General features: G+C 40.5%; 1 protein-coding gene across 4 annotated transcripts in view; it reads left to right on the top strand.

Annotated features, from left to right (window-relative positions):
* LOC139756506 (uncharacterized) overlaps positions 1–12945 on the top strand; it is a 202044-nt gene that overhangs the window by 150267 nt on the left and 38832 nt on the right. For 2 of the 4 annotated variants that reach the window (XR_011714370.1, XR_011714364.1), the window contains exon 6: positions 1817–1977. The gene's annotated coding sequence lies outside the window, so the exon portion shown is untranslated. Of the gene's footprint in view, positions 1–1816; positions 1978–12945 lie in introns of those variants that run through there. The other 2 variants (XR_011714368.1, XR_011714366.1) reach the window with 2 other exon arrangements.

Genomic DNA, 12945 nt, shown 5'->3' on the forward strand with positions numbered 1-12945 from the left:
TTCAGACTTAAACACCAGCTTCCGCAGTTCCTCACTTGAACCACCCACTTGTGTCATCAGCAAACAACTGCTGACTCACTTCCTAGCCCCCCCCCCCCTCTCTCTCTCTCTCTCTCTCTCTTTTTGCATTCACCTCCCACACCTCTCCCATCATTAGAACAGTTAAACAGCCATGGTGACATTGCACAACCTTGCCATAGACCCACCTTCCCCTGAAACCAGTTGATCTTGTCTCATCTTACTCACACACATGCTTTTAAATTTTTATAGAATCTCCTCACTGCTTCTAATAGCATTCTTCCTACACCATCTATTGGTAACCTTCCTGTAGATCATCTCTTATCAACCCCATCATAAGCTTTCTTATCCTTCCATTTCTCAAAGTGTTTGTCACACAGATTCTCAAAGTGAACATCTGATCCACACATCTTATGCTACTGCTGGTGTCACTTTGTTCCTCCTCAATCTGATGCTCTTTGCAAGGAACCACCCTCTCAGTCCCCAATCTTGCCCCACAAGGTATCACTTACTCTCAACAAACTTTTACATCTGTAATTTAGATAGCCACTCAATACATTGAAAATCCTAACTAGTCAATAACTTAGTCTCCCACCTCCTTTCTTTAGAAATTCAGTTGCAATCACATCCATTCCATTTTCTTTTCGCACTTCATCAAACGTAAGCCCTCACAATTTCTTCACTTTTCACCAAAGCACTTTCCATGACTGATTTTGCATACTTCCATGTCCAAAATATTCCACATGTGTCACCCTTGTCCACGAGAATGCTCAGTCTATCTTTTTTTACCTTATATCTTCCTGTTACCAATTCTCTATTTCCCCCAACACCAATGTTCCCATATGCTCTTTTGTTTTTCTCACACTGTTAAGCTCCTTCCAGAACATTTTCCTATTCTCCTTGAAGTTACTGATACTCGCTCACCTGAACTCTCTCTTTTTCAGCCATGCACCTTTCTCCTGACCTCTTGCCACTTTTTCTTATGCGTCTCCCAATCACTTGCACTCCCTCCTTGCAAGTAATGCCCAGCACCTCACTTTTTTCTTTTACTAGTAATTTAACCTCCTCATCCCACCAGTCACTACCCTTTGTTACTTGTCCAACTCCCACCTTTTGCATATATTCTCAAGTTTCCCACCCTTTTTTTAATAGGCTGATTTATTATAGCAGTATAAATGAAAGACTTATGACTCCCATAAGTCTGATTAGTTGGTAGAAAATTTCTGAAGTTTCTTGGATACCCATAGATCATATCAGCAGGGAGCCATACATATGCTATGGGAAAAAGCAGAGCATGTTAATGCATGTTTTCAAATTTCTTCCCACTTCAAAATAAGCCCATGCTTTTTTGAGGCATAAGTTAATTAGCTTCGGAATTATTTTGAGGCCTCTCAGTTATTCATAGATAACTATGGCAGCAGGAGGTCACATGCTTCCAAGTGAAGGATGAGATGTGGGCCTTTGTTTATGTACTTTGTTTCAGAATAGCATTGGTGTGCCAATTATAAATGTCTAACATTGCATCATGGTTTGATATGCATAATCAATTGGCTGTGGCTGTTAAAATAACTTCAGATACTTTTTGAGTATTTCAGATTTTGGTAACTGTACTTGTCCTAATGAGATTGTTTCACTGGCCAGCATTTACTGGGTTAAAACCAATGAAATAGAACTGATTAGAGTTTGTATAGGATGAATTCAGCAAATGATTCAGATTTTCATGGTAACATCATAAGATTGATGGTTTTTTAGTAAAATTACAATAATTTCCTTCTTTCTTTTTCTCTCTCTCAAACAGAGGCAGCGATTCATGTTCCCCCATCACTGCGTTTAATGGTAGTGGAGAGTGAAAGTGACAAAGTTAAGGTGGGAACATTGCATTTAATTACACTAGATGGTGGGACAGTGGGCAGAGAGGCTCGCAATGTGGTACAACTCTTAGATCTCAGCATTAGTAAGGTGAGATGTCCTGTTCTACAGTATCATAGTAGTGACCACATGCATCTTTGATATTTTTAGATTATCAATCATAGTAGGGACAACATGGTTCCCTGATCTTACTTTTGATTTAACTGTTTTCAGTTGATGTTGAATGATCGCTTGTGATGTTTAAAAGAAATTTGAACAGTCCAAGTTGGATTTACAGCACTCACCTTTCTATGTCAGTTACTTTTCACTTTTCCCAGTAATATTCCAATGATCATCAATCTTCCTTCCTCTAGTGGTTTCCTCTCTGTAAAAAATTGTTTTGGATGATTCATGTGTGTGATATGGACAGGGAGCTTTTTGTTTGTTTGGACATTTCTTAAATTGTCACTATTACGATTTCATATTTTGAGTGTACTTATGCTGTCTACATTTACAGTGTCCTATTTTAGCTTGCTCTATATATCTAAAACAATGTTACAAAAAATGATAATTACAGTATAGTCCTTTTTTGTTATCAAGGTGTCATTAACTCTGTTACAAAAAATAATAATTACAGTATAGTCCTTTTTTGTTATCAAGCTGTCATTTCTGAGTTAAATGAACTCATCCTTACCTGTCACAACACCTTTCCACACTTTCTGATAAGGTTCTAGTTTTCTTTTCTTTTGTGGTTCCTACTTTGTGATTACTTTACTTCTATACTTTTTTATTATACTTTGTTGCTGTCTCCCGCGTTAGCAAGGTAGGGCAAGGAAACAGACGAAAGAATGGCCCAACCCACCCACATACACATGAATATACATACATGTCCACACACGCACATATACATACCTATACATTTCAATGCATACATATATATATATATATACACAGACATATACATATACACACATGTACGTAATTCATGCTTCCTGCCTTTATTCATTCCTGTTGCCATCCTGCCACACATGAAATGACACCCCTTCTTCCCACACGCATGCAAGGTAGCAGTAGGAAAAGACTACGAAGACCCCATTCTTTCACACGCAGTCTCTAGCTGTCGTGTATAATGCACCGAAACCACAGCTCCCTTTCCACATCCAGGCCCCACAGAACTCTCCATGGTTTACCCCAGATGCTTCACATGCCGTGGTTCAACCCATTGACAGCACGTCGACCCTGGTATACCGCATCTTTCCAATTCACTCTATTCTTTGCATGCCTTTCACTCTCCCTGCATGTTCAGGACCCAGTCACTCAAAATCTTTTTCACTCTATCCTTCCACCTCCAATTTGGTCTCCCACTTCTCCTCGTTCCCTCCACCTCCGACACATATATCCTCTTGGTCAATCTTTCCTCACTCATTCTCTCCATGTGACCAAACCATTTCAACACATCCTCTTGTGCTCTCTCAACCACACTCTTTTTATTACCACACATCTCTCTTACCCTTTCATTACTTATTTGATCAAACCACCTCACACCACATATTGTCCTCAGACATCTCATTTCCAACACATCCACCCTCCTCCGAACAACCCCATCTATAGCCCATGCCTCGTAACCATATAACATTGTTGGAACTACTGTTCCATCAAATATACCCATTTTTGCTTTCCGAGGTAATGTTTTCACCTTCCACACATTCTTCAACCCTCCCAGAACCTTCACCCCCTCCCCCACCCTGTGACTCACTTCCACTTCCATGGTTCCATCTGCTGCCAAATCCACTCCCACATATCTAAAACACTTCACTTCCTCCAGTTTTTCTCCATTCAAACTTACCTCCCAGTTGACTTGTCCCTCAACCCTGTTGTACGTAATAACCTTGCTCTTATTCACATTTACTCTCAGCTTTCTTCTTTCATACACTTTACCAAACTCAGTCACCAGCTTTTGCAGTTTCTCTCACGAATCAGCCTCAGCCACCAGCGCTGTATCATCAGCGAACAACAACCGACTCACTTCCCAAGCTCTCTCATCCACAACAGACTGCATACTTGCCCCTCTCTCCAAAACTCTTGCATTCACCTCCCTAACAACCCCATCCATAAACAAAGTAAACAACCATGGAGACATCACGCACCCCTGCCACAAACCAACATTCACTGGGAGCCAATCACTTTCCTCTCTTCCTACTTGTACACATGCCTTACATCCTCGATAAAAACTTTTCACTGCTTGTAGCAACTTGCCTCCCACACCATATACTCTTAATACCTTCCACAGAGCATCTCTATCAACTCTATCATATGCCTTCTCCAGATCCGTAAATGCTACATACAAATCCATTTCTTTTTCTAAGTATTTCTCATATACATTTTTCAATGCAAACACCTGATCCACACATCCTTTACCACTTCTGAAACCACACTGCTCTTCCCCAGTCTGATGCTCTTTACATGCCTTCACCCTCTCAATCAGTACCCTCCCATATAATTACCCAGGAATACTCAACAAACTTATACCTCTGTAATTTGAACACTCACCTTTATCCCCTTTGCCTTTGTACAATGGCACTATGCATTCATTCTGCCAATCCTCTGGCACTTCACCATGAGCCATACATACATTGAATATCCTCACCAACCAGTCAATGACACAGTCACCCCCATTTGTATAAATTCCACTGCAGTACCATCCAAACCCGTTGCCTTGCCGGCTTTCGTCTTCCGCAAAGCTTTCACTACCTCTTCTGTTTTACCAAACCATTGTGTTTGCTTATTTGTGAGTTTATTTGTGAAGTACATTGAAGGATTTTTATATTTGTGAGGCCATTTCCCAAACTTTTTTTGGTGTTATTCAGTATTTTCAGTGTACTTATACTGTTGCTTATGCAGGTACACCACTGAATTTCTGGCAACTGATGGTTCAGTACCTCCTTTAGTCCAGACAAAATTACATGAGCGACCTTGAAATTCCCACATTCATCAACCTAGTTTACTGGGCTGCCACAGGTGGCGTTGTGTGTAGGGCGCATTTATGTACATTTTTTACATTGCCCTTGTTGGTGGTGATACAGCAATTCTGTGAGATGGTTAGCTTGTTTTGCTTAGATTTAACCCAAGCCATGGGTTCTAAGACATATGAGAATGTCAGTTGTGGTGTCATATGTAAACACCAGTCCATATCAATCCAAGGTAAAGTAGAACTGTTGAAAAAATGGACCATGATGTTTCAGTGCGTAAGCTGTGTGACATATACAGTATTGGTTCATCAACTGTTTATGATATAAAGAAGCAAAGGGAGAAAATATGAAAATTCTATGCAGACAGCGATTCCAAGATGCAAATGACGATTAGAAAAAGTATGAAAGATGGTAAGAGTACTGAGCATGATCAAGTGATGATGGAATGGTTTCGACAGTGTCGGAGTGATGGAGTGGACTTTTCAGGTAGCATGATAATGGACCAGGCTAAGTTGTTCCATAAAGAACTTAAATTACAACATGAGTGTGACTATAGTGAAAGATGGCTTCAAAGATTCAAGAAGCATCATAGAATTTCCATGAATAAAGTGTGTGGAGAAAAGCTGTCCGCAAAGCACGAAGGAGCTGCTGAGCATGTAGACGAATTTGCAAAATTCGTAGCTGACAAGCAGTTATCCTGAGCAGGTGTATAATGCAGACAAATACTTCAGACATATGGTATACTTTCAACACATGGGAGATGTATAGTTAGTGGGTTAGAGGTTGTGTTGATGAATTATTATTATGTGACCACAGTTGGTTCGGCAAAATGGTTAATCTGGCAAGACTTTGGAACCAAGAGTGCCAGAAAATCGATGATGTACCTGTACCATCAGCATTTATAGTTTCCTCCTTAAGTTTGATCCATGTATCCACAACTCTTCATATTGAAATATTTCTTTACTTCTTATATGATTTTTATCTTTCTATTTTTCTTTTTTCTCTTGATTCACTATCATTTCACTTTTAGAAAAACTACTCTATTAACTTCGTTACACATCCATGCAGATACATATAGATTATAATCATAATCCTTTTCTCATCCCTCCTTTTAATTACTTATTTTGCTTTGTCGCTGTCTCACGCATTAGCGAGGTAGCGCAAGGAAACAGTCGAAAAAATGGCCCAACCCACCCACATACACATGTATATACATACACGTCCACACACCCAGATATACATACCTATACATCTCAGTGTATACATATGTATATATATATATATACACACACAGACATATACATATATACATATGTACACAATTCGTACTGCACAGACATGTACATATATACACATGTACACAATTCATACTGTCTGCCTTTATTCATTCCCATCGCCACCCCGCCACACATGAAATGATAGCCCCCTCCCTCCTCATGTGTGCGAGGTAGTGCTAGGAAAAGACAACAAAGGCCACATTCGTTCACACTGTCTCTAGCTGTCATGTATAATACACCGATACCATAGCTCCCTTTCCACATCCAGGCCCCACAGAACTTTCCATGGTTTACCCCAGACACTTCACATACCCTGGTTCAATCCATTGACAGCACGTTGACCCTGGTATACCACATCGTTCCAATTCACTGTATTCTTTGCACGCCTTTCACCCTCCTCATGTTCAGGCCCCGTTCACTCAGAATCTTTTTCACTCCATCTTTCCACCTCCAATTTGGTATCCCAATTCTCCTCGTTCCCTCTGACATGTATATCCTCTTGGTCAATCTTTCCTCACTCATCCTCTCCCTTTGACCAAACCATTTCAAAACACCCTCTTCTGCTCTCTCAACTACACTCTTTTTATTACTACACATCTCTCTTACCCTGTTATTACTTACTTGATCAAACCACCTCACACCACATATTGTCCTCAGACATCTCATTTCCAGTACATCCACCCTCCTCCGCACACCTCCATCCATAGCCCACGTCTCGCAACCATATAACATTGTTGGAACCACAATTCCTTCATACATACCCATTTTTGCTTTCCGAGATAATGTTCTCGGACTTCCACACATTCTTCAACACTCCCAGAACTTTTGCCCCCCTCCCCCACCCTATGATTCACTTCTGCTTCCATGGTTCCATCTGCTGCCAAATCCACTCCCAGATATCTAAAACACTTCACTTCCTCCAGTTCTTCTCCATTCAAACTTACCTCCCAATTGACATGTCCCTCAACCCTACTGTACCTAATAACCTTGCTCTTATTCACATTTACTCTAAGCTTTCTTCTTTCACACACTTTACCAAACTCAGTCACCAGCTTCTGCGGTTCCTCACATGAATCAGCCACCAGCGCTGTATCATCAGCGAACAACAACTGACTCACTTCCCAAGCTCTCTCATCCACAACAGACTTCATACTTGCCCCTCTTTCCAAAATTCTTGCATTCACCTCCCTAACAACCCCATCCATAAACAAATTAAACAACCATGGAGACATCACACACCCCTTCCACAAACCTACATTCACTGAGAACCAATCACTTTCCTCTCTTCCTACACGTACACATGCCTTACATCCTCGATAAAAACTTTTCACTGCTTCTAACAACTTGACTCCCACACCATTATTCTTAATACCTTCCACAGAGCATCTCTATCAACTTTATCATATGCCTTCTCCAGATCCATAAATGCTATATACAAATCCATTTGCTTTTCTAAGTATTTCTCACATACATTCTTCAAAGCAAACACCTGATCCACACATCCTCTACCAATTCTGAAACCACACTGCTCTTCCCCAGTCTGATGCTCTGTACATGCCTTCACCCTCTCAGTCAATACCCTCCCATATGATTTACCAGGAATACTCAACAAACTTATACCTCTGTAATTTGAGCACTCACTTTTTTCCCCTTTGCCTTTGTACAATGGCCCTATGCAAGCATTCCACCAATCCTCAGGCACCTCACCATGAGTCATACATACATTAAATAACCTTACCAACCAGTCAACAATACAGTCACCCCCTTTTTTAATAAATTCCACTGCAATACCATCCAAACCCACTGCCTTGCCAGCTTTCATCTTCCGCAAAGCTTTTACTACCTCTTCTCTGTTTACCAAATCATTTTCCCTAACCCTCTCACTTTGCACACCACCTCAACCAAAACACCCTATATCTGCCACTCTATCCTCAAACACATTCAACAAACCTTCAAAATACTCACTCCATCTCCTTCTCACATCACCACTACTTGTTATCACCTCCCCATTAGCTCCCTTCAGTGAAGTTCCCATTTGTTCCCTTGTCTTACGCACTTTATTTACCTCCTTCCAAAACATCTTTTTATTCTCCCTAAAATTTAATGATACTCTCTCACCCCAACCCTCATTTGCCCTCTTTTTCACCTCTTGCACCTTTCTCTTGACCTCCTGCCTCTTTCTTTTATACATCTCCCACTCATTTGCATTATTTCCTTTTAATGTGTCGCATAAATCTCTTACTTCATTTACTTCTGATGAAGTTGTATTTCCTGCCTCTATACCTTCACAAGCAGATCTGTTCCCTCAAGTGATGTGGTGGAACTGGTTTTGCATTTTTAGTTGATATGATGCATATACCATAAATACTCTCATAATCGTTTTGTATATTAAGGCAGTTTTGATACTGAACAGTTTATGTTTTACCTCCATAACAATTATCATATTTGTAGTGAATGGTAGGGTCGGTGTCTGCTGTGGTTGCTCATCTTGTTACTGGACTGGAGGTGACTGCTTATGGTGATCAAAATGTCATACCCTAAATCCAGACTACTTACAGGATATGTTCTGTCAAGTTTTTCTTTGCTTGTTGATGTTGAATGTCACCCTGTGTATATGCCACACTGGGACTACTTAGATCTGCAGACATTCACCACATGATTCCCTCCCTGGCATTTGTAGCACCATCATTTCGGAGGATGATTTCTATCAATCTAACCATATCTCTGATGCCCGTTCCAACTGAAACTCATTTAAGGGGGTGGCCACAGCAGTAGTCTCCTTGATAGTGAACTCCAGTGCCACATCTTAGCCTTTAGTGCCTTACCCTTAACAGACCACAGGCAGAGAGCAACTGTAGTGCAGTATCTGTGGAGGCTCCTACCTGTTCCTACTGACTGCTTCTACCTAATGCTCTTACATACTACTTCAGCTTAATGTTTCTATCTAATGCTCCAACCTTTTGCCTAAAGACAGGGCTAGCGCATGGTGCTCACCACAGGAAAATTTAGTTACAAAGAATGAGCTGTGTGAGTTAAGTGTTAAGTGTTATGTGTAACAAGGAGAGATTGTATGTTTCTGGACAGAATGCCAGTAGTCCATATGTGGATAAGGCAGAAAGGAAAGAAAGTTACCTGGGTCAGAGGAGTGCAGCTTGACATCCAGTGAAGTGCTGGCTTACTACACAGCTGACACTAACCATCCTGATACCCATGTGGGTAGTACTGGTAATATACCTCCCTGGTCATTGGCTGCATACCAACTGACGTAACTGAAATAAAATGGAAGGTGCCAGAGACAGTGAGTTTCCTTGGTGACTGTTCACTGCCAATCAAGTGTCATAGCTGCTTCTTTTCCATTGATACATTTAGAATTCTTGATGCTTTCATTCTGAAGGATTATGGGGTCTTGGGAGCTATCAAGTCCCAGGACGATGGTGGCAGTCTTGTTTGGGTATGCATTGGCATTTGAAGGAAGTATCTACATTTGTATGCCTCCTGTAGAACTTCTTAAACAGTTAGTTGGTCAACTAATCGTTGATCATGTTTAAGTGTTACATGGTTCTGGGCTTTGTTAGCAAAGTGATATTCAGCTTCTGGATATATCTGCTGTACGTGTTGGCCACTTGTATTTGGCCTCTGTTCCTGTGTCTGGAGTAAAGTTCATTTTTACTTTTTGTGTTGAACTTGGGTCCTTGAAGCAAGGGATGCTCATAATCCTCCATAGGTTTTATTGCTGCATGTGGGTGGTGATTATTCAAAACACTATCTGTCCTCAGTTTCTTCAAGGAAGACATCTTTCTCATGTTCATCTAGTGCCCTGTGTGGTAAAGGAGGATAGTTGTTTGCATATTTGGCTGTTGTTATTGGTTTCATGGAAATAAAGATTAGCTCCTTAACTCAGCTAAAGAGAAGCAGGATGGAGGTGCAGTTAACCTGTGGGTAAAGTATGATTAATACAACTTTTCAGCTAGCAGGCTTGGTGTGGACATCCCAGCCTACGAAATGCTCTTTACATATGGTGGAAGACAGGTAAGCTAGGGCATCATCTGTTGTCTCAGCCCTCATTTGCAAAGCTGTACAGAGCTGTTTAGGGATAAAGAAAAGGATATTGGTAGCAGCATGGGGAAATCACATGCAGGAAATGGCATAATGACTCGTCCCACAGGAAATTTGCCAGAGAAAAGCAGGGGCATCTATGCCCTGTGATGGTTGAGTGGTAACTTGAATTACACACTCCCTGCAAAACCCTTCTTCCACTACTCCCATAGGGCATCCACACACACAGCATTATACCATGGAGATATGAGATATGTTAACTTGCCTATTAGTAGATATCCAGTGCCTTTGGATCCATTTCTTTTGTTTTTAGGATTAGAAACAGATAATTTCATATACATCCTCCCTGCTCCTCCATTTCTCTACCATGCCTGTGGAGTATCTTTACCTTAACTTCAGCATTATACCACAGCCATGTAATGCATGATAGCTCCCTACTTTTATACTTTTACATAACTTTTACATATATTTCTTTGATTCTGCAGTGAGAAACAGAAAATGTGACAACTTTTTTTTCTATGCCCATACTGTGATCAAATTTTTGCAAGCCATCCTTCATATAAGGATTGAGGTGAAATGATTAAACCCCACATTGCATACCCTACAGCCATTAGGATTGAACAGAATTTTATCCATTGTGTAAAACCTTTGAGCCAGATATAAACTAGCTACTCAGCAGAAAAACTTTGTTTTCTGCCTGACTTGGGTGAAAGAAGAGGAATAGTCCTTGAAAGACATGAAACATTTATGATCATCACTCTTCTTGGTCACATTGGCTCACAGATATCCTGAAAAACAACAAAACAATTTGAAATTGAGACTAGAATGTAAGGGAAGAGAGATGAAGGGATACATACGTTGCTCATTAATGGCATGTAGCGGATGTGACCACAAGAAAATTTTGTGACACACAAGCATGAAGAAGTATTTCAATAAATGATCATTTGGCTGAGAGGAGTGAATTCATTATATCACCTCCCAGTATTAGGATAGCCTAAGAATGTGTATTATGAGGAGTCTTGTGGATACAGAGATTTCCACAACACATTGGCCCACCAGATCAAGAAAGGAAGGATTCCTTTGGATACAGAGATTCTCACAACACTTTGGCACACCAGATCAAGAAAGGAAGGCCTAAGGCCCTTAGGATGATGCCACCCTAATGCTGGGGCTAGTAGGGTCATATTGTGTCTGTTAAAGGAGTTAGGACTTTCATTTTCTATACTTTCAGGCAGGGGTGGATTTAAACCTTGGGGGCCCAGGGCACTTCAGGTTTGGTGGGCCCCTTGTGCACAGAAATTAAAGATACACAGCAAATCACCAAATTTGCTCATCAAAGTCATTTTATTGCAAGTAATTAGAACTGACAAGTTATACATACAAAAAATACGTATATACATAGAAACAATACAATAGCTAGTAAAAGTCATTCTTTTTACACTTGACATTTGAAAAATCTAATAAACTCCTCAAACTGTATCATCTTAAGAACACTGCTCTTTACATCCCTAGGCACAGAGCACTTAGTCTTTCATAGTTCTCAGATAATTCTTTATCGGTGCCAGTTTGCTGAATGATTTCTCTCCTGAACAGCTAGTGACCATCATGTTCAAATATATTTTAAGAGCTAAATTAACACTTGGAAAGGTATCAACAAGCCCTTCAACATGGAGTAAACCTATGTGTTGAGATGAAGTGAGACATGACTAGAGCTTGGCAAAGGCTGCAAACTGGACAATTTTCTCTCTGAGCACTACTGAAATCACAGGGGAAAGCAGTGATAAGTTTCTCACTCAGATTCTGCTCTTATCTCTGCATCAGGTAGAATGCATAAGTTGACTGTGACTGAGCCTGTCATCATAATGTTCGTTTCTCTTTCTTGGCCTGCCTGTTGTTGCTTTGTAGTCTGTGTTGCTGCAGCAGTTCCTGGCATCCAGTTCCAACTCTTCATACGTATCACAAAGTCATTCCAGAAACTTTTTCTCTAGAGAATCATATAGATCCACCACTATCTTCAGGTCAACTTCAACTTGAAAAGCTTTTTTTGTGCTGTTGAACCATACAAGAATTAAATTCCAGATTTTGGCCATCAGAGCAGTTTCAAGACAGTTCATTTTGTCTGCCTATGTTTGAGCTTCATGTCTTGCTTCAGGTGTTTGCTCCAAGTCATTTTCAATATCTCTGGGGACATTTTGAATGCAGTTGTATCAATCTACAAGGGCTTTAGTAGCATCAGCTCTTGCTGACCAACGATTGTCTGACAGGGACTTCACAGTCAGTGTTCTTTCATTTCCTTCCAAAGACTTCATTAGATTTGCCCATCTGTGTCTTGATGCAGAAAAAAGGTGTATGACCTTTGTATGAAGCCAAAATAACTAACAGCTTCAACACAGCAAAAGGCAGCAGCCTGTCCAGTAAGATTCAGTGAGTGAGCAGCACAGAGAATGAAAATGCAGCTGGGTTCTTATTCTTAAATCTGGCTTGCATTCCTGTGTAGTGACTAGACATATTACTGGCATTGTTGTAAGGACTTTCCTCTGCAGTCTTTAAAATTCATACATTCTTTTTCCAGAAATTCTAACAGAGCTGTAGCCAGTTCTTCAGCCTTATGAAAGCCAGTTTGCAGGAAAGTTGAAAGTCTTTTTACTGGCTTTCCAGAAACAATATATCACACAATGACTGTTAGCTGGTCAACGTGAGCCAGGTCTGGTGTTGAATCTGTGGAAACTGAGAAGTACTTGGCAGTTTTAATTTCTGCCACAATATGATTCTTAGCA

Source organism: Panulirus ornatus, chromosome 22 (assembly GCF_036320965.1).
Source record: "Panulirus ornatus isolate Po-2019 chromosome 22, ASM3632096v1, whole genome shotgun sequence".
In the NCBI taxonomy this organism is placed as follows: domain Eukaryota; kingdom Metazoa; phylum Arthropoda; class Malacostraca; order Decapoda; family Palinuridae; genus Panulirus; species Panulirus ornatus.